Below are 7,973 nucleotides of genomic sequence, written 5' to 3'. Positions count from 1 at the left end.
ATATTATACCAGCCTTGCCTCCCAAGAGTAAATGCCACTTGATCATGGTGTATGATTTTTTTCATATATTGCTGGATCCGGTTTGCTAATATTTTGTTGAGGATTTTTGCATCTAAGTCCATCAGGGATATTGGCCTATAATTTTCTTTTTTTGTGTTGTCTTTGCCTGGTTTTGGAATCAGAATTATGCTCGCCTCATAAAAGGTGTTTGGAAGTCTTTCTTCCTCTTGAATTTTTTGCAATAGCTTGAGAAGGATAGGAGTTAGTTCTTTTTTGAATATTTGGTAGAATTCACTTGTGAAGCCATCAGGCCCAGGACTTTTCTTTGTTGGGAGTTTTTTGATAGCTGTTTCAATCTCATTTGTTGTAATTGGTCGGTTTAGGTTTTCTGATTCTTCCAGATTGATTTTTGGAAGATTATATGATTCAAGGAATTTGTCCATTTCATCTAGGTTGTCTAGTTTTTTGGCGTACAGTTCTTCATAGTATTTTCTTACAATATTTTGTATTTCTGTTGTGTCAGTTGTTATTTCTCCACTCTCGTTTCTAATTTTATTTATTTGAGTCCTCTCTCTTTTTTTCTTGGTGAGTCTCATTAAAGGTTCATCGATCTTGTTTACCTTTTCAAAGAACCAGCTCCTGGTTTCATTGATCCTCTGTATTGTTTCTTTAGCCTCTATGTCATTTATTTCTGTTCTGATCTTTATTATTTCCTTCCTTCTACTAGCTCTGGGCTTTACTTGCTGTTCTTTTTCTAGTTCTTTTAGATGCAGGGTTAAGTTGTTTATTTGAACTTTTTCTAGCTTCTTGAAGTATGCCTGTAATGCTATAAACTTCCCGCTCAGGACTGCTTTTGCTGTGTCCCATAAATTTTGAGTTGAGGTATGCTCATTAACGTTTGTTTCTAGGAATTTTTTAAATTTCTTCTTTGATCTCAATGTTAACCCATTCATTATTTAATAATGTGCTATTTAGTTTCCAAGTATTTGAATATTTTTCAATTTTTCTATTGTGGTTGATTTCTAGTTTAATGCCATTGTAATCAGAGAAAGTGCTCGATATGATTTCAATCTTCTTAAATTTGTTGAGACTGCTTTTGTGCCCTAACATGTGATCTATCCTAGAGAATGTACCATCAGTGCTTGAAAAGAATGTATATTCTGCTGTTTTAGGGTGAAAGGTTCTGAAGATATCTATTAAATCGAGATGATCTAATATGTCCTTTAACTCTGCTGTTTCTTTGTTAATTTTCTTTCTTGAGGATCTATATAATGATGTTAATGGGGTATTGAAATCCCCTACTATTATAGTATTGCTGTTGATTTCACCCTTTAAGTCCATCAAAGTCTGCTTTATATATTTAGGTGCTCCTATATTAGGTGCGTAGATATTTTTAATGGTTATATCTTCCTTTTGGATTGCTCCCTTTATCATTATGTAGTGACCTTCTTTTTCTCTAACTATGGTCTTTGTTTTAAAGTCCATTTTGTCTGATATAAGTATTGCTACCCCAGCCTTTTTTTCATTTTCATTTGCGTGAAATATTTTTTTCCATCCTTTTATCTTCAGTCTGTGTGCATCTTTTGATTTAAGGTGTGTCTCTTGTAGACAGCATATGTATGGGTCCTGTTTTCTTATCCACGCAGCTACCCTATGTCTCTTGATTGGATCATTTAATCCATTAACATTTAAGGTTATTACTGATATGTAATTGTTTATTGCCATTTTTTTTCTTTAAAACTGTATTTCTCTTTTGCTATATTCTTTTTTTCCTTTGATCTGTTTACAACAGGTCCCTTAGCGCTTCTTGCAGCCTTGGTTTGGTTGCAGTGAATTCCTTGAGGTTTTTTTTTGTCTGTAAAGCTTTTTATTTATCCTTCAATTTTAAATGATAGCCTTGCTAGATAAAGTAGTCTTGGTTGTATGTTCTTGTTCTGCATTACTTTGAATATTTCTTGCCATTCCCTTCTGGCCTCAAGTGTTTCTTTTGAGAAGTCAGGAGTCATCCTTATGGGGGTCCTTTGTAGGTGATAGTCTTTTTGTCTCTAATAGCTTTTAATATTTTCTCTTTATCATTTAGCTTTGGTATTTTAATTATGATATGTCTTGGTGTTGGTTTCTTTGGGTTTCTCCTTAATGGAGTTCTCTGTGCTTCCTGAACATGTGAAATGTTTTCCTGCCTTAATTGGGGGAAGTTTTCCGCTATAATATGTTTGAACAAAGTCTCTATCCCTTGTTCTTTCTCTTCTTCTTCAGGAACCCCTATGATGCGGAAGTTATTTCTCTTCATGTTGTCACAGAGCTCTCTTAGAGTTTCCTCAGACTTTTTGAGTCTCTTTTCATTTTTCTGCTCTGCTTCCGTGCCTTTATTTATCGTGTCCTCTAACTCCCTGATTCGATTCTCTGCTTCATCCATCCTGCTTTTAATTCCTTCCATTGTATTCTTTATTTCAGATATTGTATTTGTCATTTCTGACTGATTCTTTTTTATTATTTCAATGTCCTTTTTTATATTTGTTATCTCTTTATTTAGGTTTTCATAATGGCCATCTATGGTGGTTCTAATATCTTTGAGCTAATATCCTAACAATCGTTATTTTAAACTCTTCATCTGGTAATTTGGTTATATCTGCTTTACTTAGGTCTTTTTCTGGGGATTTCTCTTGGTTTATTTGTGTTGTATTTCTCTGCCTCCGCATTTTCTCTTCACTGGAGTGGCTGTGACCACGTGCTCGGGTGTACAAGCATTGGTGGCCTTAGCCTTTGCCCCGCCCCCATGTGTGATGTTATGCTCGGTCCTGAGGGCACTGACGAGCACCTTTGCTCAGCTACGGGTCTCCACCTGTTTCTGGGCCCTCGCCCCGCCCTTGCAGGAGGAGCCCTCTAGAGGAACGGCTGCTAGCCTTGGCTCTAGCACCGGGCAGGACTGCGTGCCCAAGCTCAGCTCAGTAGCGGAACTCCGCCTCTTCTGGGCTTTTGGCTCCACCCCCACGGGAGGAACCGGCTACCAAGTCAGACAGCAAGCCTGGGTTGCACGGGCGGGGCAAGGCTGTTCTCCTCTGCCCTTGCTCAGGGGCTGGTCTCCACCCTTTCCGGGGTTCCCCCCCTTCTCCCAGAGGCTGGATTACAGGCTGCCGTCAGCTGAGCTTGACCGCTTTTGCACGCCCCCTTCTCCCTAGCCAGGCAAAATTGATCTCACACCTGAGCCCAGTGGTAGCCAGCTGGCTTCCGCCCCTGCCTGCAGTACTGCGCTTTTGTCTTCTGCTGCCGCCCGCCCTCCTGCGTGCCCTCAGCTGTGTGGGTGGGGGCGTTGCAGCTCGGACCTTAAGACTCACTACTGTAGACCCAAAAGCTCCCTCCTTCTATGCGACTCTGCTCTGAGTACCGCAGGGGAGCTTGTTTGGCTGCTCTCCTGCTTCCCTTTGCTGGTATTGCTGTTTCCAGGGGAAATATTCACTTTAGCTTTGGGGAGTGACTTGTCCCAGGGGTTAGGGTGGCTATCTCCCAAAATGTTTCTCCCTGTGCCTCCTAGATTACACTCTCTTCCTGTTACTCTGGCTTTCTCTCCACCCCGTCCTCAGGAGCCCCAGGTGAGTGGTTGTGAGAGAGATGTTCTGCGTGGTCCCTTTAAGAAGGATCCTGGGTCTGAGAAATCAGACTCTTTCTCACAAACAGTATCCGGACTTGTTTCCAGCTAAATACTGTCCTTACACCTCTTCTGGGCTCTGGGGCTGCAGGCTGGGGCTTTGTTCCTGGGGCTCAGGACCCTTTCCCCTCTGCTAAACTCACTTCCTGCCACGCGAGTCTCTCCCTGCTGCTGTTCGCTCCGGGGAGCTGGGCAGCCCTCTCCGCGTTTCCGCGTTTCCGCTTTTCCTACCAGTCTCAGTGTGGCTTCTTCAGTGTTCCTTGGTTGAAGAGTCCTCTTAGTTTAGTCCAAAGTTGGTTTTTACAGATGATAGTTCATAAAATTAGTTTGTAATCCACTTTGGTTCTGGGAGGTAGATGTTGGTACGTCTGCCTACTCCAGTGCCATCTTGTCTCTCCCAATAAAAGTTTTAAAAGGCATTTTAATTTTTTTTCTTTCTTTCTTTCTTTCTTTCTTTCTTTCTTTCTTTCTTTCTTTCTTTCTTTCTTTCTTTCTTCTTTTTTAGTGACAGGAGGGGAGGCAGAGACAGACTGCTTCAAAAAGGCATTTTAATTTTAAATTAGATGCTTTAATATAAATAATAATACATTTAATTTCAAATAAACATTACCTTAAATCTCACAAGTTCTTACATATTAAATTTCACAAGCATATACATTTAAAAAATCTGAAGTCTCTGTATATTGAACTCATTTAGCTTCTTATCTCCCTGAGGCTCATTGGACATCAATATTTAACAATGGTTTAGACATCACTTGCTCCAGATGGACTCCTTGGGGATAAGTCTAAACTTCACATATGGTCTAAATTCGTACAGAGGAGGATTAGCAATTATAACATGTAAAAGGCTCATGAGTTAGAATAGTAAAGAATTGTTCTTAAATGATTCAAAGTATTGTAACCAGATGCATATTCAATATATTAACGATTCTGCTTCCAAGTTTAATTTTACCTGCAATTGTAATTGATTCTACAAGTTTTCCCAATCTCCCACTGATGTACTTGCCATCTGGAGAAGCCACATACAGTGACAGTATTAGCTTTGTGCATAATAAGCAATTGGAGAATGGGCAAAACTTTGTTTTTCCTTCTGTTATATACACCTTATTTTCAAATCTAAAGAATCATTTCAGTGCTCAAGTCCCGTATTTAGGTAGAGAAAAGCATGTCAATGTCTAATATTAGTAGTATATAATGTTACTTAACTTTAATTTTCATACACTATTATCAAGAGTAAATAATTATAAAGCTAATTATAATTATTTTTCTTAAACTAAATCATTAATAGTCTATAATAAAGTTTATGAATATGATACAAATACATATTGTTTTTATTATTTTGAACTATAAGATTTGCTATATATATATATATATATATATATATATATATACACACTTGTATCCATTCATTCTTGACATAAAAATAAGGTTAGTATTAAAAATATATTTCAATTTTAAAGAGAATTTTGAAGGAAAAAAATTACTGTTGAATAATAGTACAAGTTATTCATTAATAAACTGTTCATTGTCATCAGTTTCATCTAAAAGTTTGACAAGGTACTACATATGTTAAATTTGAGTAGGGCAGGATAGTTATATTTTCAAAGGGTTTTATTTATAAAGAATTCTCCATAATAAGATATCACTAGAGACCTGTGTTTGAATATTTTATGAATAGCTGATGTTCCATGAGACTGAATTAAATTTCATATAAGAAACTATCATATTCGAAGCAACTGTGTACTGTAGATTAGATCTAGTTTAAATAATTTCATATAAAAATCAATTCTAAGGTAAACCCTAAAAGCATATTAAATGCTTTGTATGAACTAACTTAACATATAAATTGAAGACCATGTGATATATATTATTAATGGAATAAAAACTTCTTCGACCTTTCCGTTTTTGAGTGTGTGGTGATTAGCATTCATTTTAGTCTATATTGTACCATTTAATAGAACAATTAAAGTTAGTTATAAGATTCAATATAGTCACTTGAACTTCAACGAAAAAGCCAAATCAAAATAGCTACATCATAATATAACTAATGAAATGCTTCTGGAGTTTCCAGTAATATTGATACTATAAAAATACTATACCCTAATACAACAAATCTATGGAGAAAATTATAACATATTTTTCTCGGTAATATATGCTGGTCTTATGATCACTGGTCGCCTGATTAATTGTCAATGGAAAGGGCGATGAATTATACACACTACAATAAAAATACTTTTTTATTTTTTGTCTGTATATTTCAGAATTTCTATAGTTCTGGTAAAAATGATTTTTTTTAAGTGAGAGAAAAGGAGATAGAGAGACAAACTTCTGCATGCACCCTGACCAAGATCCACAGGTAACCGCTGTCTGGGGCTGATGCTTGGATCAACCAAGCTATCCTCAGTGCCCCGGACGGAGACTCAAACCAATCCAGCCAGTGGCTATGAGGGAGAGAAGAGGTGAAAAGAAAGGGAGAGAAGCAGATGGTTGCTTCTCCTGTGTGTCCTGACAGGAGTTTGAAACTGGAAGGTTTGCACATGGGGCTAAGGCCCCATATACTGAGCCAAACTGTCAGGGCCAAAAAATTATTGTTTTCAGTAATTCTCCAATATATCTTTATGGAAACAGTAGGAAAGGGGAGAACTTGGAAGCCAGAAGACTGAATTTTTAATAAGTGTGTAAGGTTAGGCAAGGATTTGATATTTCTGTGCAGCAAATTTCCTATCTATTAAATAAATTTGTTTGTGATACCTTTTAAAGTTTTTATAAAGGAATAATGTGTTTAAAAGAGTGTAAATACTTAGAACGTTACAGGTACCTAGTAAATACTCAATGAGGAAGTTATTTAACATATTTGTTAAAAAGAAGCAATAAAAAACCAGTATGAATTATTTTAAGCCAAAAAAAAAAAAAAAAACATCCCAAAACAAAAAAAACCCAGTACATATTATACTGAGTTATCTTGAAATGTACAAATTTTCTGTTGCATGTGATCAAATTATATACTTGTGATGGTTTTTGTAGTTTTAATTTTTATCCTAACTTTAATTTTAAAGACAATTAGATAAAAATATAAAGTGAATACACACACACATTTTTGGACGGTTGTTAGGACCAACTATCACCAACTGCCCACATACCAAAAACTTATGCTTCTGAAATTTTGTGATATAGATTTCATATGTAGAACAATCAAGCTGCCCTACATGTTTCACTCATTACAGATGCTGTTTTTTGAATATACTTTCTTTAATCTAATTCTGTTCATAATTGTACTTTTTCTATAAACTAATTAAAGGGGGTTACTTTTACATCATTTATTTCTAGAATGACAAATTACTGTCTCCAGAAAACAACTAGTAAATAGAGAAAGGTTGCAGTAGTACAAATAATGCCTAAATAAAATTATTCTTATTATTTATTTACTTTGTATTCATTTTTAATATGGAAACCACAGAGAAGCAAGTTAGTAAGCCATTTAACTTGATTAAGGAAAAAGAGTATTAAATGTGAAATCTTAATGTCTTTACCATTGCTATTCTGCATATAAATGAGAAATTAAACAGCAGTTACATCAGTAGACACTTTATAATCTATAGGTCTAATTACAATACATTCTGAAAAGTATAAAATATAATTTGCACAATGTACTTTAACAATGAATGGGAAACCCAGATTGGCTAGGCTTCTTAAAATATCAGATGCAGTGGATTTTGTTATATAACTAGTGTTTTATACAGCATAATGACACTTTATATCATATTTTATACCACAAGAAATTGAAAGTGAGTAAATTTTGATTAGTTGCAATATTATAAAAAGGTCATACAGAGGATAATGTAGTAGATGTATTTTATTTTTTATTGAAATATAATTTACATATCATAAAATTATTTTAAAGTGTACAGCTCAGTAATTTTTGACATATTCTCAGACTTTTGCAACTATCACTGCCAGTTAAGTTTAAAACATTTTCATTACCCCAAAATAAAACTCTTTACCATTAGCAGTCACACTCCATTATTCTTTCTCTCCTTCAGCCCCTGACAACTACTAACCTAATTTCCATCTTTATAGATCTGACTATTCTGGACATTTCATGTAAATACAATCATGTCATACATGGCCTTTTGAGTCTTTTATTTAGCATTCTGTTTTCAAGATTTATTCATGATTTAGAATGCAATAGTATTTAATTTCACTCTATGGACATGCACTATTCTATTGTTAGGTACAGCATCTTTGTTTATTCACTCATCAGCTGATGGATATTTGAGTTGTTTCTAGTTTTTGGCAATTATGGGTCATTCTTCTGTGGATATTCATG

At 35.4% G+C, this 7,973-nt stretch overlaps 1 non-coding gene across 1 annotated transcript; it reads right to left on the bottom strand.

Moving 5' to 3' along the window:
- Nucleotides 1-6,747: 6,747 nt before the first annotated feature.
- On the bottom strand, nt 6,748-6,881 carry LOC136404730 (U11 spliceosomal RNA). The gene has a single exon (XR_010751434.1). It is a non-coding gene; the product is annotated as a U11 spliceosomal RNA (small nuclear RNA).
- Between the last annotated feature and the right edge of the window lie 1,092 nt (nt 6,882-7,973).

The sequence above is a fragment of the Saccopteryx leptura genome, chromosome 4 (assembly GCF_036850995.1).
Source record: "Saccopteryx leptura isolate mSacLep1 chromosome 4, mSacLep1_pri_phased_curated, whole genome shotgun sequence".
NCBI lineage: Eukaryota > Metazoa > Chordata > Mammalia > Chiroptera > Emballonuridae > Saccopteryx > Saccopteryx leptura.
Note: the sequence above shows the minus strand (reverse complement) of the source record. Positions and strands in the feature narration are given on the sequence as shown.